The sequence below is a fragment of the Prionailurus bengalensis genome, chromosome X, assembly GCF_016509475.1.
Source record: "Prionailurus bengalensis isolate Pbe53 chromosome X, Fcat_Pben_1.1_paternal_pri, whole genome shotgun sequence".
NCBI classification, from domain to species: Eukaryota; Metazoa; Chordata; class Mammalia; order Carnivora; family Felidae; genus Prionailurus; species Prionailurus bengalensis.
In genome coordinates this window covers 111,546,377-111,569,780 of record NC_057361.1, presented here as the reverse complement: position 1 = coordinate 111,569,780, position 23,404 = coordinate 111,546,377, and the positions used below count along the sequence as shown (strand labels likewise).

At 44.8% G+C, this 23,404-nt stretch overlaps 1 pseudogene; it reads right to left on the bottom strand.

Moving 5' to 3' along the window:
• Positions 1-3,216: 3,216 nt before the first annotated feature.
• Positions 3,217-23,404, bottom strand: part of LOC122477153 — a 46,951-nt pseudogene continuing 26,763 nt past the window's right edge.

Below are 23,404 nucleotides of genomic sequence, written 5' to 3'. Positions count from 1 at the left end.
GAGGGAGACAGAGGCTCAGAAGCAGGCTCTGAGCTGTCAGCAGGGAGCCCAATGTGGGGCTCGAACTCATGAACCGTGAGATCACGACCTGAGCCAAAGTTGGATGCGTAACTGACTGAGCCGCCCAGGTGCCCCTCTTCTGTAACAGTCTTAAAATCCCTGTCTCTGTGGCTCAAGGAGCCCAGGTGAGAATTCTGTCATTTGCTGAGGATATGCATTTCATTTATGTCCTCAGGAACTGAAGAGATTTCCACTAGATTGGCTTTGGTGGTGTCACTGGGCCCATGGCGAGACCGACAAGGGTCAAAAGCTGCACTTATATCTTGTCAATCCCGATCCACGAAGTCAGTAACTGGTAGCTATAGTGTCCTGGCTGTCCAGAAATTAGTGTTTAACTCAGAGCTAGGATTTCCTATTCTTCAAATTTGGGGGTCCTTCTCTTTCACCAGGGAGAATGGCTGCAGGTTCACTGGGGGAAAGCGAGGAGAAAAATGCATACATGGTTGGGGCTCTTCCACCAGGGTACCTGGCCTCCCTTTCATTTACGAAGCCCTAAACTTGTAAATCCAGTCAGATCTGGTAATTGGGTGAAAGAAAGATCGTGACTCAGCATTGTAGTAGATCAAGTCAGGTTTTCATTCACTAAACCAGGAGTTTTGTGAGTTATAGGAGGCTCTCTTTGTGTCCTAGGGCTCCTGCTCAATTATACGGCGCCAAGATCCTTGCGAATTATAATTTCTGATTACTATACAGGTCCTGCCATGGATTCCAGTAGTCACCCCCACCGTGTCTAGGTTGGGTCCGTGCCCTCATCAAGTCTTTGGCAACCCAGGCCCCTAATTACCCCCACTGAGATCAGCAAGCTCATTTTGACCACAATATGTCACGCAGCATCCCTACGTCGAGAAAACAGCTAATAAAGCTGATAAGAGGGTTATGTGTATCAACTGTGGAGGAAGCACTGGAGTTGGAAAATCATCATTTTTCAACCATCAGAGCAAAGATTCGTTTAGGCAGGAAATCATCAGTTGATGCTAAAACAAAGGGGAAATTTTGATGAGGGGCAGAATATTTGCATTGTTCTTAAAATGTCTCTCCACAGACTGCTTATTAGTTGCTAGAAGAAAATATAGCAAATGTAAAGTGGAAAACTCCGAAAACAACTCGATTGGCCGATCAAAATTTACATCACCCATAGGGAGCAGGCAGACATCCCGGGCCTCCCAATATTATGCTCTAAGAAGGACACAGCATCAATTATGTAGTTGTCTAGCAGGAATGCATACTATGAATCTAAACATGAGGAAAAAGTAGACAAACTCCAAATGAGGAGCATTAAACCAAAAGGAAGGAGGACTATATTCTTCAAAAATCTCAATGTCGTAGAAGAAAGACTGTGTGAGTGTTTCAGATTAGAGGAGACGAAAGAAACACGACAACCAAGTACGATGTGTGATCCTAGACTGGATCCTGTGCTCAAGGGTAAAGATGGGCTACACAGGGCCTTACTGGTCAATTAACAAAACTGAACTATGGAAGTTAGATTGGATCGAAGCTCTGTGTTCATGTTATGGGTTTTGTTGTTGTTGTTGTTGTTGTTGTTGTTTGATACGGCTTTATTTTCTGGTCATCCAGTTGCGCCCCACGACCAGCCTGAGCTCTGAACAGTCAGTAGTCCTGACAAGTCGCCCTGGGGAGGAAGGGGGAAGCATGGCCAATGCTGGTCCCCGCATCCGGCGCCCCAGAGGTGGTCCACCCGGCTGGGCACTCAGTAAACAGTCTCTGGGGGAGAGAGGCCACCCAGTGGGACAGAGAAGGGGGGACAGACGAAAGAGAAACGGCGGCCGGCATGCCTGCCCCCTCCCTGGGCTTGGCCTGGCCAATGTCCGGGCTGCCAGCCCTGCCAGGGAGGGTCTGACTTGGCAAAGGCAGGAGGCCCAAGACAGGGGCAGAGATGCAGTCCTCCAGGAGCCTGTCCCTTCCAGCGAGTGGAGAGCTGGTTTCTGGATGGGGAGTGGCCGGCTAGGAGGCAGACAGGAGGGAGCCAGTCCCTCTGCTCCTTCGGGCACAGGAGGCAGGTGCCCGAGTGCCTCCTCCCTCCTCCTGACCGGCCTCCCAGCACAAAACACCGAACTGATTACATTGCTAACGAATTGCCAACACCTGAAAGAAACGCCTGGGTCTCCCTGAGGTCGATCTGAGGGTCTCGGGAACTTCTCCCCACGCCCCTCCCTTGCAAGGCACCTGACCTGTGGGGATCAGGCCCTGACCTTCCTCCCTGGGTCCGAGGTCCTGGGAAGAGCAGCCCCGCCGGCCCTGTGGTCGGTTGAGGCTCCTCCAGAAAACACTCTCGCTCCTCCCCCAGCCTGGATGTTCCTCTTTTTTAAAGATAAGGAAACTGAGGCCCAGAGAGACCAAGGTAAGGGGCGGAGGAGCCAGGGGGCCTCCTCTAGGGCTGCCTCCTGTCCCAAGGACTCCGAAGTCACCCAGGTCCCCAGGGGGACAGGCCCCAGCTCCCTGGGGTGTGGCAGGAGGGCAGAGGCAGTGAGCAGCACAGGAGGGGGCAAGCGGTGCGCGGAGCCTGACAGGAAGGCGGCTGGGTGTTCCGGGCACCAGCCGCCCACGGGGGCCCGGGGGAGACGCATCCAAGGCTGCACCCTGAGCTGGCTCCCCTCAGTCCCGGCCAGGGCGGTGGGGGAACACAGGGCTTCCGAGGGAGAGGCCAGAACTGGGCATCCGGAGGCTGGTGCTGCCCTCCTTTGGACAAGAGGAGAGACTGTCTCGGCCACCAGAGGGCGACTGGGGCAGGGTGGAGGATGGACCCAGAGCCTCCCGAGGTGGACCCCACCCTCAGCCTGCAGTCCCTGGTCAGCCTCGCGTGCAGCAGGAGGGACGCTGAGGCTGCACCGGGCGCGTTTCCTCTGTCGTCTCGGCTCACAAGCCCCGAGGGCCAGGGGGTCACCTCCAGGAGTGGGGGCCCGTTTGCAGGCTTGTTCCCAAGTCCATGGCCTGGCTCCAGGACTTCCACCAAATGCTCTTCCAAGGGAGTTCAAAGGACAAAAAAGAGAATCCCCCAAGTCCTCAAGAGCGATACAGAAAAACTCTGTAGTTCAGGGCTGGAGCTTCTCAGCAAGGGGTGAAGCCCTGTCCCCCGGCCAGCTGTGGGGCAGGGAGGGGTGGCAGGTGGAAAGCTCATCGTGCTGGTGGATGGCCATGTCACTGCAACTTGGCCTTCAAGAGCAGTCCCTGAACTGTTTTGTACAGGAGGTCGTAGTGCTGGGGACAGCAGGAGGGTTTGAGTGAGGCCCGGGGGCCACTTGTGGGGCCACCTTCTAGGCAGGATGGGGGGGGGCAAGGACTGACCTGACCAACGTGACCCTCGCACAGGGACCTTGGCTCCCACCAGAGCCCCGCCTGCTCACCAGGACTGTTGTAGAGGCCAGCCCGAGCTAGGCGCCCATGCAGATGGCCAGGAGCGTGGAGAAAACGGCTGGCTTGACCTTGTAGGCTCTCACCAGCTGCTTCAGTTGCTCACAGAAGACAAACTTGGGGTCCCACGCGTCAGCCTTGATGCGGTGCTGCTTCACCTCCGCCAGGTGGCAACTCAGGTGGCGTGCTGGCGTGCTGAGGAACATGCAGAATTTGTCCACCAGCTGGGTGGCTGGTTGCCGGGCTGGGCTGGCTGGTGAGCCAGCCCGTCACGCGGTCCCGCTGCTCCTGCTGGATCATCCGCTCCGGGAAGATCGGCGTGTCTCGGGGGTTCCTTCCCGGCCAGGTTGTAGATGACGCGGGCCAGGGCCTCTGCGAGGAGCCTCAACTTGTGGGTCAGAGTTTTCAACTTGGGCCCTCAGGTCCATGAGGTGGCTCTCCAGGTGGGACAGGGCGAAGGCAGACACCCAGAGAACCGCAAAGCACTCCGGCTCTCAGGCCGGGATGTCCCCAGGTCGACCCTCTTGTGCACCGTGGAGACCTTCTTGTGCACCGGCGCCCCAGAACCGGCAGCCACTATTTCCAGCTCCAGGAGGAAGGCATGCCGCAGTTTCCCCTCACAAGGCGGCTTGGACACGTACAGGTCCTGGCTGGCCCTTTGGGCCACAGTGTTCGAGAACAAAGGCAGAGGACAAAGGGTGCCTGGTTCCCCCGTAGTTGAACTCGCCCCTCCGAAGTAAAAGAACGGAAGCTTTGCATGTACCCGGTGTGAGTGCGCTTGTTGGTGTAGAGCCTGGAGAAGCGGCGGGCGAGCTCCCGCAACAGGGAGACGCCACTCTCATTGGAGTCCCAGCCGTGCGACGGCCAAGGGGCCACTCTGAAGGCATCGTAGTGGGGCACGATAATGGTGGTGGTCAGGTCGTCTCCACCCAGCGCCATCAGCCACCGGTCCGCTCGTGGCCTTGCTGTGGACGCGTGACCGTCCGGAAGCCGGGGGCAGTGGCGTGGAGGAGAAGCGCTTGGGCAACAAAGGCAGAGCCCTGGGAAGCCGACCCGGCCTGCGTCCGCTCGCAGACGGAGGGCGGGGCCTCATCACGCACAGCCAAGGACAAGGGGACGATGCTGTGCATGGCCGGCGTCCTGGGCTCCGTCTCCGTGACTGGCTCGATGACGTCCTGGGACACAGAGGCCACAGCCCTCGGCAGGACGGTGACCACGGCACCTGCCGCCTGCCGCAAAGGCCCGCGGGTACCGCTCGCGGCAGCCGCGGGGCCCGCAGCAACGGCACGTCCCGCACGGCCGCAGGGATGCGCGCGCGCCTGCGTGGGAAGCGCCTTGTGCTCAGGGCCCCAGCAGCTGGGCGGGGAGAGGCGAGGCCGGGCGGACGCCCCCTGGAGGGAAGCTGGGGGTCTTCCCGACGGGACCAGTGCGGGTCGAACTCCTGCGCGCGGGAGATGGGCTGCGTCACGGGTGATGGGCCGGAGCGGCGGCCCCCACGCCTGCCGCCTGTTCCTCGGGACCTGACCCGCTTCTACCCGCAGCCTGGCGGGGCCACACCGGGCGATTCCCGAACCCACCTCCGCGTGGGTGGCCACCGGGGCCCCGTAAGTTCATAACCGTGCTGTGGTTACCTAAGAGAATGTTCCTGTTCTAAGAAAATACACAGTGAAGGGACTCTTGGGTGGCTCAGTCGGTTACCCATCCGACCTGGGCTCAGGTCATGATCTCACGGGTTGTGAGTTCGAGCCCCGCGTGGGGCTCTGTGCTGACAGCTCGGAGCCTGGAGCCTGCTTTGATTCTGTCTCCCTCTCTCTCTGCCCCTCCCCCACTCATGCTCGCTCTCTCTCTCTCTCTCTCTCTCTCTCTCTTTGTCTCTCTCTCTCTCTCAAAGATAAAAAGAAAACATACACTGAGGCATTTAGCAGTAAAGGGCCAATGTGTATGCAACTTATTTTAAACAATTTCAGAAAAACATTATGTGTACACACACACGCATAAAGAGCTCACACACAAACGTAAAGCAAAGAAAGTAAAATGTTAAAAATAGATGTATTTGGTTAAAGGGTATATGAGAATTTTTGGCGTTATTCTTACTCCAACTCTTCCAAAAGTTTTACGTGATTTTCAGCAACAACAGCAAACAGATATTTGAGCTTAACTCAATAATTTGTCTCAAGTTTTTAGGGAAGAGATAGTCATCTGGCCTTTCAGAGGATATAATTAGGGAGTGAACAGGCAAGTTGCATGTGATAAATTTACACTAATGTATTTCTCTGGCCGACTCCTTGAATTCTTTCCATTGCATCATGCGGGGGGATTTCTAGGGTTTCGGCATCTAGTCTAGATGTGTGCTAATCAGATCACGAAAATAATAGAAGTACATCATCCTCAGTACAGTGTCCCCAATGCCCAAGTTTCTGGTACATCTAAATTAACAAATTCCTGCAAGTCTTTTGGGATTTTCTTTAGTGACTTTGCATTTGAGGTGGGGGGGGAGCTGCTTCCTCTGGCTAGAGAGGAGATTCTTTTAGCAGAGTCAAGTAAACCCTCGAATTTAAAGTCTGTACTTTGAAATGAGAAACTTAGGGACATTGTTGCACTTCGGTTTCAATGCAATGTTTGTCTAATGCAGTGTTATAAAATGCAACATCTCCACCCCCAGGTGCTGTCATTTCTTAATGTTCTGGAAAACCTCTGCAGATCCCTGATCCCGGCCCTCAGTGAGCACATTCCCTCCTGCCTCATCTCTGCTAGATGGCTGGTATGCACTGATTACAAGAAATAGATTTGGCATAAATCTGGCACTTAACGCTTTTCAAAGAAGTTTCACATAAATTGTCCTATATTCTCTTTCATCGTCACACAGCCATGTGAGTTAAGGAGGGAAGCATTTTGTCGTGAAGAAACTGAGGCACAAAGTGGTTAAGGTCCCATACAGCATAGTGATGGAACTGATATTAGAATTTAGGCTTTCTGTTCCTCTTTTGTTGGTTTGTTTGCTTGTTTTTTTTTTTTGTTTTTTTTTTAAATTTTTTTTCAACGTTTATTTTTATTTTGGGGACAGAGAGAGACAGAGCATGAACGGGGCAGGGGCAGAGAGAGAGGGAGACACAGAATCGGAAACAGGCTCCAGGCTCTGAGCCATCAGCCCAGAGCCCGACGCGGGTCTCGAACTCACGGACCGCGAGATCGTGACCTGGCTGAAGTCCGACGCTTAACCGACTGTGCCACCCAGGCGCCCCGTTTGCTTGTTTTTAAGTAGGCTCCATGCCCAAGTGTGGAGCTCAACACAGGGCTTGAACTCATGACCCTGAGATCCTAACCTGAGCCGAGATCAAATGTTAGATGCCCAACTGACTGAGCCACCCAGGTGCCCCTCTGTTCCTTGTTTTAGTGAAGCATCCCAGGTGTAATGAAAATATTGCCAAGTCCCCTGAGATATTTTGGAAATACTAAAATATACAAAGAATTTTGCAGAGATACCTTTTAACCAATGTGAAGTAATCATTAGGATACTATCGAAAATAATGTCTCAACTCAAACTCAAAACTTGTCTCTTCCCTACCAACCTCTCTTACTGTCTCAGTTTGTGCCAATGATACCATTATTCTTTGCTTGCTGTTCTCCCCCTCAGCTTCCACTCTGGCTATAGACCCCACAGACTCTAGACTCTGATGGTTGGGATCACCTTGCCCTAGCATGCATACCTCTTCAGCAGGCGCCTTTCAAGAATATTCAAGCCTGAGTATCTTCCTTAGGAACCTTTCCGTCCCATGGCAAACACTCTGTACTGTTGCCCCGCCAAATACTTGAAGTTCTGCACTTCAAGGCTGCACCCACCGTGACCCACCGTCTTTGCTGGGCGGTCACAGATAACTGCAACCAGTCTTTAAATGTATTATTTTAAGCAAACCTCAATCACAGCTCCCTGGGCCTTCTGTACTTCAAAGCACACATATCAAGTGTTGTCTCAGCTCCAGGGAATACAGTGGTTCTCCTGAAGCCTTTTTAATTTGGTTTGAAGATCAGGAGAGTGCAGAGAGAAATGCACAGCATTATAACAATCAGGAAGGGTAACTGATCATTCTCTTCTTCTCTTGTATAGACCAGAGGCTGGCAGTGGGCTGTTTTATAATACACTAAGCATGTCCTTCATTGGGTAAATTAATATTTCTTTTTCTTTTTTACTTTTTAAAGTTTACTGAGGGGAGAGAGAGAGAGAGAGAGAGAGAGAGAGAGAGAGAGAGAATATGCACGCAAGCAGGGGAGGGGCAGAGAGAGAGGGACAGAGAAAATCCCTAAGCAGGCTCCTCACTGTCAGTGCAGGGCGCAATGTGGCGCTCAGTCTCATGAACTGTGAGATCATGACCTGAGCCAAAATCAAGGGTGGGTAGCTCAACTGACTGAGCTGCCCAGGAGCCCCTGAAATTTCCTTTTAGAATTGTCTCAGTTGGCTATAACAAATTACCATAGACAGGGTAACTTAAACAATAAACATTTCTGTCTCACAGTTCTGGAGGCTGGAAGTTAGAAATCATTATGCCAGCATGGTCAGATTCTGATGAGAGCCCTCTTCTTGGTTGTAGATGGTTGATTTCTTGCTGTGTCCTCATTAGGTAGAAAGACAGCTAGCCAGCTCTCTGGTCTCTTCTTATAAGAATGCTGATCCTATTCATCAGGACTCCACCTATATCTCCAAGTACCATCACATTGGGATTAGGGTTTCAACATATACATTTTAGGGAAACAGGCATTTCGTCCATAACAGGAATGATGGGTATTTGTCGCATATATTTTCCAGAAGCAATTTGGAGACAAATATTCCATTTTAACACTGTGCCTCATGGATAAGAGATACATTAAAACATAGGAAGACAAGGATCCTGGCTCACATGGCCTACTCTTCTGGAAATCCCTACAGTTTTATGCTGGCTTATAGTGCACGTGATAATTTGCGATATTGCTATCTACTTAATTCCTAGGAGACAGCACAAGTTGCCCTAACAACATTTGGTGCAGAGGAGGAGAAAGTAGTGAAGGCTAAAAGCTCAGATCTAGATGATGTCAAGAATAGTGGAGTAAGAAACTCTGAGAAACCTGTGTTCTGCAAAAGCAATGAGAACACTAGTCAGAAAATGTCAAAGGCAACTTTTCCGTAACTCTAGAAATTAACTGAAAGCTTGCAAAAATTGAGAGAGTATTTCCTCAGGAAAAATAGTTGAATCTTGGTAAGAATAGTAAGCTTTGCGTCATTAGAGCTTACCCTATTCCCATACTCTCTCCCCATCTCTGTAGTACTCTTGAAAATCAACAGCTCAAAATCATGGTGAAAATCAGCAACTTAGCAGCCATGGGAAGTATCAGAATGACAGAGAACATAAACTTCATACTTCCTGATTTCAGAAATTACTACTAAATCACATTAATCAAGACAGTGCAATGCTGGCCTATATAGATCGATGGAGTAGGATAGAAAGTCCATAAATAAATCCTCGCATCTATGTCCAACTGATTTTCAACAAGAGTTCCACGACCCACTCAAGGGGAAAGAACAGTGTTTTCAACAGAAGGTACTGGGACAACTGGATATTTCCATGTAAAATAATGAAGCTAAACTCTTACCTTACGCCATATACAAAAAATTAAATCAAAATGGATCAAAGACCTAAAAGTATAAAACTCTTAGAAGGAAAATAGGTGTAAATCTTCATGACCTAGATTAGGCAATTTAGGTACTTCTTAGTTATAACACCTAAAGCGCGAACAACCAAAGAAGAAATAGATAATTTGGATTTCATTAAAATTAAAAAAATTTATACTTCAAAGGTATCATCAAGAAAATGACATGACAACCCATAGATTAGAAGAAAATATTTGCAAATCACATATTTGTTGAGGGTCTTGCATACAGAATATATAAAAAACTCTTACAACTCAACAATAAAAGGATACCCCAATTCGAAAATGGGCAATGGACGGTCGCTTGGGTGGCTCAGTCACTTGAGCATCCAACTTTTTATTTTGGCCCAGCTCATGACCTCGTGGTTTGTGAGGTCAAGCCCCATGTCAGTCAGTGTGGAGCCTGCTTGGGATTCTCTCTCTGTCCCTCCCCAGCATGTTCTCTCTCTCTCTCTCTCTCTCTCTCAAATAAACTTAAAAAAAAGAAAATGGGCAATGGAGGGGCACGTGGATGGCTCAGGTGGTAGAGCATGCAACTCTTGATCTCAGGGTCATGAGTTCAAGCCCCATGTTGGGTATGGAACCTACTGAATTTAAAAAATGAATGAATAAATGAATGAATGAATGAATGAATGAATGAAAGAAAATGGGAAATGGATTTGAATGTGCACTTCCCAAAAGATGATACATGAATGGCTAATAAACACATGAAAAGATGTTCAACATTATTAATCATTAGGGAAATGCAAGTCAAAATACAGTGAGATACAACTTCCCACCCACTATGCTGGCTACAATGGCTAGGATATCTATCTATCTATCTATCTATTGTAGATAGATAGACAATAGCAAGTGTTGGTGAAGTAGAGACACTTGCCCATGCTAGTGGTCATGTAATATGATGCGTATGTATTTATTATATAACAAATAAATATTATAAACATATATAAAGAGATTTATGATAAGAAATTGGTTTATATGATTATGGAGGCTGACAAATCCTAAAATCTGCAGGGTGAGTTGGCAAGCTAAAGACCTAGGAGAGCCAATGGGATAGTTCCACTCTGAAGGTTGGGGTGAGATCCAGGAAGAGCTAATGTTTCCATTCGAGACTAAAGGCAGGAAAAAGCTGATGTCTCAGCTCAAAGGCAGCAGACAGGAGGGATTCTCTCTTACTTGGGGAAGAGTCAACCTTTTTTTATTATGTTCAGGTTTTCAACTGATTGGATAATGTCCACTCACATTATGGAGGGCAAGCTGCTTTACTCAGTATACTGACTAAACACCCAGCCAAAAACACCCTCATAGAAACACCCAGAATAATGATTGACCAAATAGATGGCCATCCCATGACTCATCCAAATTGATACATAAAATTAACCATCACCAGTGGTAACTAGGAAATGAGTTCTAAACCTTTTTATTCTCTTAACTCCTCCTGTTTTTCTCTTTCCTGTTTTGCTAGTCGGCACATCTAGAATTCTGCCTTAGTTTCCTGCAATTTCTCTCCTGCGCCTTTCACCATCTCCTTCCCCCCGTTCTCAGTATTCTGAGCGGCTAGTGACAGTTCTACTCTAAACTGGATGAACTGCTCCAAACCACATTGCTGACTCTCACTTCATTCACGGGTTTATTTACTCCAGTTTGGAAACTCTTACTGACATAACGTCATTCTGCAGACTGACTCCCGTAGACATTGATGCGAGTATAAATCAAGACCCGGCTATCTTGACCTTTTGGCCGGTGATTTAAATTGTTAGCTGTCACCTACAGGAAGGAATCCAACAGTTGATTTTGTTTCCCTAACCTGAATCCCCACTGTTCACAGCTTCCTTTCTTTCCCTGTAGTCTCTCTGCTGAGTTATTACTTCACATACATGTGTTCACTTAAAGTATAAACATAGCAAGGTTGCGTCCCTCATCTCTTGCTTTAGTTTTGGTCCAGTTTCACAATTGAAGAATTCGACTTTAGAGAAAAGGAGGTAAACTGGAGTACATAAAAATTTTAAAACTTTTGTGCCATTGACAATATCATCAAGAAAATGAAAACACAAACTACAGAATGGGAAAATGTTGGCAAATATATCTGATAAGGGCAGAATACCCAGAATATATAAATTACAACAATGACAACTCAACAATAACAAGGTAAATGACCCGATGAAATAATGGGCAAGGGTTTGAATAGAAATGTCTTCAAAAAAGACATACAAATGGCCATTAAGCACATGAAAACACGCTCAACATCATTAGTAGGGAAATGCAAATCAAAATCACAATGAGAGAATTAAATAACCGGAGGGGGGGGGGGGAGTTAACATGGCAGAGAAGTAGGGAGACTGGGATTTCCCTCATCCCTCAAACACAACCGTATTGAGGTCAAATCACTTGGGACACCCAGGAAATCAATCTGTGCAGTGACAGAAGCATTTCCACAGGTGGAAGAAGACAGCTTGGCAGGATCAAGGCTCATAGTTTCTGATTTGTTGTTTTTGGTCAATTCATATATATATTATATTATTATATACTAATATATATATTATATATATAATTTTTTTTCTGGGTTGTTTAATCAGGCATTTTTATTCTATTCTTTTTATACCCTTTCTATATCTTCTTCTTTATTTTCCTTTCTCTCTGTCTGGATTAAGCCTGATAATTTTTTTTGGTCCTCTGCTCAGACTTTTCTCCCCTTCCTTTTTTCTTTGTATGAGATCAGGCTTCTCCCCACCCCCCCACTTTCCTTTTTTTTTTCCAGGGTGACTTCAACAAACAAATCAAAGCACACCTGGTGGAAGGTCCAAACACTCCACCACTACGAGCAAGGAGAAGCTCTGCAGAGGACCGACCAGTGGGATAGAGTAGCCAGAACACAACAACAAAGTACATAAAACGTACTCCAAAAACACTTCCTGAAGTGCTAAGTCCTGGACAGTGTATGAGCCATTTTTTAATATAGTAGTACTCACAGGTGCAGGACACATAACAAGCTTTTAAAAGAAACATAAAAGAGAGAAACCTAGCCAAAATGATGAAACAGAGGGATTCTTCTCAAAACAAAATCCGGGAAAAAATGACAGCCTGAGAATTGCTCAAAACAGATAGAAACAATATATCTGAATAAGAATTTAGAATAACGGTCCTAAGACTAATAGCTGGGCTTGAAAAAAGCATAGAAGACAGCAGAGATCAAAGACCTAAGAAATAGTCACGATGAATTAAGAAATGTTATAAATGAGGTGAAAATAAACTAGATACAGTGACAGTGAGGATGGAAGAAGCAGAGAAGAGAATGGGTGAAATAGAAGATAAAATTATGGACAATGATGAAGCTGAAAAAAAGAGGGAAAGGAAATTATTAGATCACGGGGGGAGAATTAGAGAGCTAACTGATTCCATAAAATGAAGCAATATCCATATCATAGGAGTCCCAGAGGAAGAAGAGCAAGAGAAAGGAGCAGAAAGTTTATTTGAACAAGTTATAGCTGAGAACTTCCCTAATCTGGGGAAGGAAACAGGCATCCAAGTCCAAGAGGCACAGAGAACTCCCTTCAAAATCAAAAGCAGGTCAACACCATGACATATCATAGTGAAACTGGCAAAATACAAAGCTAAAGAGAGAGTTCTGAAAGTGGCTAAGGACAAATGGTCCTTAACCTACAAAGGTAGACACATAAGGTTAGAAGCGGACCTGTCCACTGAAAGTTGGCAGGCCAGAAGGGAGTGGCAGGAAATATTCTATGTGCTGAATAGGAAAAATATGCAGCCAAGAATCCTTTATCCAGCAAGGCTGATTCAGAATAGAAGGAGAGATAAAGGCTTTCCCAAACAAAAACTAAAGGAGTTCATGACCACTAAACCAGCCCTGCAGGAGATCCTAAGGGGGACTCTGTGAGTGGAAAGCAGCAAAGATTACAACAGGCCGGAGACATCACCACAAACACGAAACCTACAGATAACACAATGGCACTAATTTCGTATCTTTCAGTAATCACTCTGAATGTAAATGGACTAAATGTCCCAATCAAAAGATATAGGGTATCAGAATGAATAAAAAAAAAACAATATCCATCCATATGCTGCCTATAAGAGACTCAGTTTAGGCCTGAGGACACCTGCAGATTGAAAGTGAGGGAATGGAGAACCATCTATCATGCTAATGAACATGAAAAGAAAGCCGGAGTAGCCATACTTATATCAGACAAATTAGATTTTAAAACAAAGACTGTAACAAGAGATAAAGAAGGGCGTTATATCATAATTAAGGGGTCTATCCATCAATAGGAGCTAACAACTGTAATTGTTTATGCCCCCAACGTGAAAGAACCCAAATATATAAATCAATTAATCAACAAATATATAGATAATAATACCATAATTGTAGGGGACTTTAATATTCTACTTACAACAATGGACAGATCATCTAGGCAGAAAATCAATAAGGAAACAATGGCTTTGAATGACACATTGGACCAGATGGACTTAACAGATATATTCAGAACTTTTCATCCAAATGTAGGAGAATACACATTGTTTTCAAGTTCACATGGAACATTCTCCAAAATAGATCACATACTGGGTCACAAAACAGCCCTCAACAAGTATAAAAAGATGGAGATCATACCATGCATATTTTCAGATCACAACACTATGAAACTTGAAATCAACCACAAGAAAAAATTTGGAAAGCCCCAAATACATGGAGATTAAAGAATATCCTACTAAAGAATGAATGGGTCGACCAGGAAATTAAAGAAGAAATTAAAAAATATATGGAAGCAAATGAAAATGAAAACATGACAGTTGAAACCCTTTTGGATGCAGGAAAGGCAGTCCTAAGAGGAAAATACATTGCAATCCAGGCCTATCTCAAGAAGCAAGAAAGGTCCCCAAAATACAACCTAACCTTATACCTAAAGGAACTAGAAAAGCAGCAGCAAAGAAAGTCCAAAACCAGCAGAAGAGAAATAATAAAGATTAGAGAAGAAATAAATGATATAGAATCCAAAAAAGACCACACTAGAACAGATCAATGAATCTAAGAGCCGGGTTTTTGAAAGAATAAACAAAATTGATAACCCCCGAGCCAGACTTCTGAAAAAGAAGAGAGGACTCAAATACATAAAATTGTGAATGAAACAGGAGAGATCACAACCTCTATCACAATCACAATCTCTCTCACAAAGAGAGAGAAACACAAACAATTATTAGAGAATACTATGAAAAATCATATGCCAGCAAACTGGATAGTCTGGAAGAAATGGGCAAATTCCTAGACACTCACACACTACCAAAACTCAAACGGAAGAAATAAAAAAATTTGAACAGACCCATAACCAGCAAAGAAATTGAATCAGTTATCAAAACTCTCCCAACAAATAAGAGTCCTGGGCTAGGTGGCTTCCCTGGGGAATTCTACCAGACCTGTAAAGCAGAGTTAATACCTATTCTTCTAAAGCTGTTCCAAAAAATAGAAATGGAAGGAAAGCTTTCAAACTCATTCTATGAAGCCAGCATTACCTTGATTCCCAAACTAGACAAAGACCCCACTGAAAAGGAGAATTATAGGCCAATATCCCTGATGAACGTGGATGTAAAAGTTCTGAAAAAGATAGTAGCAAATCGAATTCAACAGCACATTAAAAGAATTATTCACCATGATCAAGTGGGAGGCATTCCTGGCCTGCAGGGCTGGTTCAATGCTCGCAAATCAATCAGTGCGATACATCACATTAATAGAAGAAAGGATAAGAACCATATGATCCTGTTAATAGATGCAGAAAAGGCATTTGACAAAATATAGCTTCCTTTCTTAAATAAAAACCCTCAAGAAAGTCTGGATAGAAGGAACATACCTTAGCATCATAAAAGCCATATATGAAAGACCCACAGCTAATATCATCCTCAATGTGGAAAACCTGAGAGCTTTCCCCCTGAGATCAGGAACATGACAAAGATGTCCACTCTCACCACTGTTTAACATAATGTTGGAAGTCCTGGCCTCGGCAATCAGACAACAAAACAAAATAAAAGGCAAAGAAGTCAAACTTTCACTCTTGGCAGATGACATGATACTCTACATGGAAAACCCAAAAGATTCCACCAAAAAACTGCTACAGCTGATACAGGAATTCAGCAAATTTGCAGGATATGAAATCAATGTACAGAAATCAATCACATTTCTATACACCAATAATGAAGTAAAAGAAAGAGCCATCAGGGAACTGATCCCCTTTACAATGGCATCAAAAATTATAAAATACCTTGGGATAAACCTAACCAAAGAGGTAAACCCTCTATATGCTGAAAACAATACAAAGCTTATGAAAGAAATTGAAGAAGACACAAGGAAATGGAAAAATATTCCATGCTCATGGATTGGAAGAACAAATATTATTAAAATGTTGATACTCCCCAAAGCAACCTACACATTGAATGCAATCCCAATCGAAATAGCACCAGCATTCTTCACAGAACTAGAACAAACAATCCTAAAATTTGTACGGAACCAGAAAAGACCCCGAATAGCCAAAGTAATGTTGAAAATGAAAACCAAAGTTGGAGGCATCACAATCCCAGACTTTAATCTGTATTACAAAGCCATCATCATCAAGACAGTATGGTATTGGCACAAACACACTCACATAGATCAATGGAATAGAATAGAGAACCCAGAAATGAACCCACAAATAGATGGCCAACTAATCTTCAACAAAGCAGGTAACAGTGTCCAATGGAAAAAAGACAGTCTCTTTAGCAAATGGTGCTGGGAGAACTGGACAGCAACATGCCGAAGAATGAACCTGGACCACTTGCTTACACCATACACAAAAATAAATTCAAAATGGATGAAAGACATACATGTGAGACAGGAAATCATCAAATCCTGGAAGAGAAAACAGGCAACAACCTCTTTGACTTCGGCCACAGCAACTTCTTACTTGACATGTATCCAGAGGCAAGGGAAACAAAAGCAAAAATGAACTACTGGGACCTCATCAAGAGAAAAGGCCTCTGCGCAGCAAAGGAACCTATCAACAAAACTAAAAGGCAACTGACAGAATGGGAGAAGGTATTGGCAAATGACATATCAGATAAAGGGTTAATATCAAAATCTATAAAAAATTTCTGAAACTCGACACCTGAAAAACAAATAATCCGGTGAAGAAATGGGCAGAAGACATGAATAGAAGACAGGAATCACACTTTTCAAAAGAAGACATCCAGATGGCAAACAGACACATGAAAATTTGTCAACATCATTCATCATCAGGGAAATACAAATCAAAACCACAATGAGACACCACCTCACACCGGTCAGAATGGCTAAAATTAACAACTCAGGAAACAACAGATGTTGGCGAGGATGTTGAGAAAGGGAAACCTCTTGCACTGTTGGTGGCAATTCAAACTGATGCAGCTACTCTAGAAAACAGTGTGGAGGTTCCTCAAAAAATTAAAAATAGAATTATCCTATGACCCAGCAATTGCACTACTAAGAATCTATCCAAAGGATACAGGAATGCTGATTCAAAAGGGCACATGCACCCCAATGTTTATAGCAGTGCAATCAACAATAGCCAAATTATGGAAAGAGCCCAGATGTCCATCAACTGATGAATGGATTAAGAAGGTGTGGTGTGTGTGTGTGTGTGTGTGTGTGTGTGTGTACAGGAATACTGCTTGGTGATGAAAAAGAACGAAATCTTGCTATTTGCAACAATATAGATGGAACTGGAGGGTATTATGCTAAGCGAAATAAGTCACTCAGAGAAAGACAGATATCACATTATTTCACTGATATGTGGAATTTGAGAAACTTAACAGATGCTCATAGGGGAAAGGAAGGAAAAATAAGATAAAAAACCGAGGGGGAGGCAAAGCATAAGGGATTCTTAAATACAGAGAACCAACTGAGGGTTGATGGGGGAGGGGAAAATGGATGATGGGCATCAAGGAGGGCACTTGTTGGGATGAGCACTGGGAGTTATATGTACCTGATGAATCACTGGATTCTACTCCTGAAGCCAAGGCTACACTGTATGTTAGCTAACATTGAGAACAGAAAAAATCCAGTGAGATAAACCACTTCAACCACTGGTATGGTCATAATAAAAAAAGATAGGGGCACCTGGGTGGCTCAGTCAGTTAAGTATCTGACTCTTGACTTCGGCTCAGGTCATAAGCTCACAGTTCATGAGTTTGAGCTTGCATCGGGCTCTGTGCTAATGGCACAGAGCCTGCTTGGGATTCTGTCTCCCTCTCCCTCTTCCCCTCCCCTTCTTGCTCTCAATCTCTCTCTCTCAGAAAATAAAAATAAACTTTTTAAACAAAAACAAAAGACAATGACAAGTGTTGTCAAGGACATGAAGAAATTGAAATCCTCATACATTGCTAGTTAGAGTATAAAAAGTTTAACTTCATTGGAACTCATGAGCTATGAGATCATGACCTGAGCCAAAGTCAGTCACTTAACTGACTAAGCCACCCAGCTGCCCCATCACTTTTTACCAAAATAGAGAAACAATCCTAAAATTCATATGGAACCACAAAAGACTAAGTAACCAAACTAATTTTCAGTAAGAAGAACAAAGCTGGAGACATCATATTCCCTGATTTCAAAATATATTATCAAATGATAGTAATCAAAACAGTATGGTACTAGCATAAAAACAGACATGTAGAATAATGGAAGAGAATAGAGAGTCTAGAAACCCATGAATATATAGTCAACTAATCTTCAACAAGGCTGCCAAGACCATTCGAGGGGGAAAGTCTCTTCAAAACACAGTGCTGGGAAAACTGGATATCCACGTGTAAAAGAATGAAATTGGACCCTTGTCTTACACAATACACAAAACCCAACTAAAAATAGATCAAAGACTTAAATAAGACCTGAAACTGTAGAGCTCCTAGAAGAACAAATAGGGGAAAACCTTGACATTGGTCTTGGCAATGATTTCTTGGATATGACACCAAAAGCACAGCCAACGAAAGAAAATAGATAAGTGAGACTATGTAAAACTAAAGAGCTTTGTAAAGCAAATGAAGCAATCAACAAAATAAAGGGCATCCTATGTATTGAGAGAAAAATATTTTCAGGCTATACATCTGATAAAGGATTAATATCCAAAATGTATAAGGAACTCCTATAACTCAATAACAAAAACCCCCAAAGAACCTGGTTAAAAAATGAGCAAAGGACCTGAAGAGACGTTTTTCCGGAGAAAACATACCAATGGCCAACAGGTATATAAAAGAGTGTCAACATCACTACTCATGAAGGAAATGCAAATCAAAACCACGATGAGATAACACCTCATACCTGTTAGGATGGCCATTATATATATGCTAAGTGTTGGCAAGGATGTTGACAAAAGGGAAAGTAAAAACATAGAGATCCTACTCTGTCAAAATTAAAAACTACCACGCACCAAAGGACACAATCGGAGTGAAAAAGTAACCTACAGGATGGTAGAAAATATTTGCAAATCATGTATTTAATAAGGGGCTCATATCCAGAATATATAAAGAACTCCTACAACCAAACAACAGAAAAACAACACAATTTAAAAATGGGCAAATAATTTGAATAAACGTTTCTCAAAGATAATATACAAATGTCCAAGAAGCATATGAAAAGATGCTCAACATCATTAGTTATTAGGGAAACGTAAATGGAAACCAACAGTGAGGTATCATCTCACAGCCATCAGGATGGCCACTATCAAAAAAGAAAAAACCCAGAAAATGACATATGTTGACAGAGATATTGGAGATATTGGATACGGAGAGATTGGAGCTATGGAGAAATTGGGACTTTTGTGCTCTGTTGATAGGAACACAAAAACAGTACAGCTGCTATTGAAAATGATATGGTCGTTCCTCGAAAAATTAAAAATAGGATTACTATATGATCCTGCAATCCCACGTCTGAGTATAGACCCAGAAGAACTGAAAGGAGGATCTTGCTCTCACGGAAATATTTGCGCACTCATGGTCATGGCAGCATTATTCACAATGGCCAAGAGGCCGAAGCAATACATGTGTCCATCGATGGATAAATCAAGAAACAAAATATGGTGTATATATGCGATGGATTATTCAGCCTTAAAAAGGAAGGAAATGCTTGAATGGCTATATTGTACACATGAAACTAATATAACACTGTATGTTAACTCTACTGGAATTAAAATAAAAAAATTTTTAAAAAGGAAGGAAATCCTGTCACATGCTACAACATGAGAGAATTTCGAGGTCATTCTGCTGAGTGAAAATAAGCTAGTCACAAGAAGACAAACATATACAGTATGATTCCGTCTATATGAGGTATCTGAAATAGTCAAATACACAGAAACAAAGTGAAAGGGTGGTTGCCAGGGGCTGAGGGGACGGGAAAATTAGAGATAGAATTTCAGTTTTGCAAGATGAAGAAGTTCTGGAGATTGGTTGCACAACAGTGTGAATATAGTTAATGCCGCTCAACAGTGCACTTAGAAAGGGTTAAGATGGTATATTTGATCTTGTGAGGTTTTTTTCAAACCACATTTAAAAAGTTGAAAACAGGCAGCAAACTCAAGGGTTAATTAGCCACTCAAGGGCTGGTACGGGTTTCTCTTGTAAAGAAGTTTAAGAAAGGTTTAAGTACGATGATAAGTGATAACATTAAAATAAGTTGCTTTTAAAGTTTATTTATCTATTTTGAGAGAGAACACGAGCAGGGGAGGGGCAGAGAGAGGGAGAGAGAGAATTCCGAGCAGGCTCTCTACAGGCTCCCGCTGAGCTGCCAGCACAGAGCCCAACACGGGGCTTGAACCCACGAACCACGAGATCATGACGTGAGCCAAAACCAAGAGTTGGACGCTTAGCCGACTGAGCCACCCAGGCGCCCCTTAAAACGAATTTTTAACAGAATTTGGGATGTTTTGGTGACACTCCAGATCTTTAAAAAGATCACTAAGTAGAGGATGATAGGTTGTCAAGCAACCTACCTTTTTTTTTTTTTTTTAATGTTCACTTGTTTTTGAGAGAGAGAGAGAGAGAGAGAGAGAACAGTGCAGGGAGACACAGAATCCGAAGCAGGCTCCAGGCTCCGCGTTGTCAACACAGAGCCCGACGCGGGGCTCAAACTCACGGACCATGAGATCATGACCTGAGCCGAAGTCTTACACTTAACCAGCTGAGCCACCCAGGTGCCCCAAACAACCTAGCTTTCGGTGCGTGGAAAAAAGGGACTTCTGACCTGGATGGACCACAGCTCCGATAGAATGAGACTACTATTACGTTCCAATGAAATTATAAGTGTGTTTCTTTAATGTGCTTAAACAATATTACTTTAATGCAAGTGTGTTGAAGCACAGTGGTACCGCACAGAACTTTGTGAGACAACCAAACCCAAGCAAGTGCCATAGACTTCAAATACTGAAAGGACCCTTTTTCATTATTTTAGGGTTCTGTATTTTCATGGCAGATGTTGACATTTTACCATTGTTCCAGAATCAAATGTCAAGTTATTCCTGTTCAGAATCTTCCATTTACATTTTCAAAGAATTCCATGTGCAGCTGTATTTCTAAGTGAACTCTCTGCTTTGCAAAAGCCCGGCGTTTCTAAGCAGGTTTGTAAATAGGTTTGAAGGAGGATATGCAGGCACTGGAGACCTGCCTGGGTTAATTAATTCTCTTTTCAGGCATTAGAACCTACACAAGTAGGCCAGCTGGAGGTGAATGTTTCCTTTGAAAGAGATAATTACATGCCTTACCAATTGTTTGCTTTTCCACATCTCTCCCAGTCAGATTCCCCAGAATTCATAAACTAAGTATCAGGAGAGGTTTTTTCACCTCCTGGGAAACTGAACGTGGAGATGAGCCGAGGTAATAATTGTGCATAATACAGATAGTTTGAAGGTCTGGATGATGCATACAAATAATTATATAAAGAGGGGACTGTGGGCTTCTGCTAAGCATAGCAGCTAGAAACTGCTATGGCTTTGCGAATTGGTAATTATGCTTCCATTCACATTTTCTTTCTTTTGTTACTTGTAAGATGCCATTCCTTCCGATCGCACGCCATCCACTTTCTTTCCAGCAGAATGCTGTGGTAAATAGCTTCTCTGTACCACTCGGCTGTGTAAACGCAAAGGGACCCGGCCCCCTTCCCATCCCCAGGGGAGAGCGCACGCCCCCCCCCCCCCCCGGAACCAGCAGGTTAGGGAGGGCTCGGCCAGGCTGGCGGCTCACCGCTCTCCTGGCCTTTACCATCCCAAGCCCACCTCACCGGGGACCTGGCTTCCCAGGGTGCTTTGTGAGGCAGACCCAAGTGTTCATTCTTCCTTCCTGGTTGGGATTCAAGTTGGCCGGGCCCGCTCCTTGAAGTGGCATGCGGCTAGAGAGGCAGTTCTGTGTTCCAAGCCGCTTATCAGGACAGCTGCGTGGACTTCCATGCCAATCTGAGTCTTGCGGCTCCTGGTGTTTTCTTTACAGCTGTTTAGAAAAGGACCTGTAAAGGCTAGCGTTTTCATGTGCTTCTCTCCTGCTGTGCCTAAAATCTTATTTGTTCTACGCTGTTGGGGTAATGGAGCTTTATAAAGATAAAGGACTACAGTTCCTTAATGTTTTTCCTCTTCCAGCTTTATCTACCCCCAAGGGAAAGAATGTTTGAGGAACAGGTCAAGAAGGACCTTTGCTTCCCTTGCAGAAATGGAAGAGGGCCAGAGGGGGGTTGTCTGGTAGCACCTAATTGAGACACAAGTTAACAGCTCTCTCCACAGTAAAAGCAGCAGGGACGAAGGAACAGGTGCCTTTGCTGACCTGTTCACAGCAGCTTCAGCTTCACAGATCAGGGCTGCTCTCCGCCCCGGGCTCCTGTAGATTTCCTCTCTCATTTCACCAGTACTGCTGGGTTAGTGCCCCCTACACAGGCAAGGAGCTCCTGGTGACCGATGTCTCCTCCCCATCTTGCTGTTCAGGATGAGGGTGCGGGGTGGCTCATAAAAAGAATAGATAGATCCACAGAGGCTCCAGACTCGCTCATTGGGATGGGAGTTAGTCCAAAGGGAGAAAAAGTGGGAGGCCCTGGTGGGGGCCTCTGGCATTAGTCCACAACGGGGCAGATGAGGGGTGAAAGCTGGGCTTAATTTCGCCTTAACTGAAAGACTGAAAGGTTCCCGGAAGGAGATTTTGGGGGGGATAGGTACCCAAAGAGTGATGCTGTCTATGTTGACTTGGAGCAGGAGAGAAGCTACTCTGTACAGTTTTCCCTGTTAACACTAGCATCTCCTTGCTAGGCCTCTACTGCCCTGGGCCTGTAAGTTTGGCAATTTTGTTTCTTCTCCTTGTCAGAGACTGAAGAAGAGTGGCTGCCTTAGTGCTTTCACAGAGCTTGGGGACTGGAAACGCCATCAGATTTTCCATTTTTCTACAGCATAATCTATTTCTTTTTTAAAATTTTATTTATTTTGAGAGAGAGTCAGCGGGGGAAGGGCTCGGGGGTGGGCGGGAGACAGAGGCTCAAAAGCAGGCTCCATGCTGATAGCAGAGAGCCTGATGCGGGGCTGGAACTCACGACCTGTGAGCTCACGACCTGTGAGCTCACGACCTGAGCCGAAGTCAGACGCTTAACCAGCTGAGCCACCCGGGTGCCCCCAACATGATCTATTCCTGATGGAAACAAGCATGCGGTGGCTGCAAGGGTGCCGGAAGGCAGCCCAAAGGGAGAACTTGGTGGGGGGGGGGGGGCTCTGGTATGCACCTATGGAGAGGAGGAAGTGGCAGAGGAAAACCTGCTGCCCTGGGAATTCTAGAACCTCTGCTGCCCTGCACCTGCACCTGCACCTGTGGGCTTGGGATACCTCTCCTTTCTCTCTTTTTGTGAAAATAAACCTTTAATTAGAGAAGAATTTCAGATGCACAGAGAAGTTGGCAAAGGAAGTACAGGGAACTCCTTTGTAGGCCACGCCCAGTTTCCGCTGTTGTAAACATCTTGCATTGGGATGGTCATAATGAATCAAACTTGATACATCGTCTTAACTGAACTCCACACTTTATTCGGATTTCATTGATCTTTGTAATATCCTCTGTTTCAGGATCCCATCAAGGCTACCACTTGTAGTAGCCCAGTAGGGCCGCCATAACAAAATGTCGCAGCCAGGGGTGTCGGGGGGTGGGTAAAAAAGCAGAACTGTGTTTTCTCACAGTACTGCAGGCTGGAAGTCCAAGATCAAAGTGGCAGCCAGTTTGGTTTCTCCTGAGGCCTCTCTCCTTGGCTTGCATATGGACCATCTTCCCTCTGTGTCCTCAC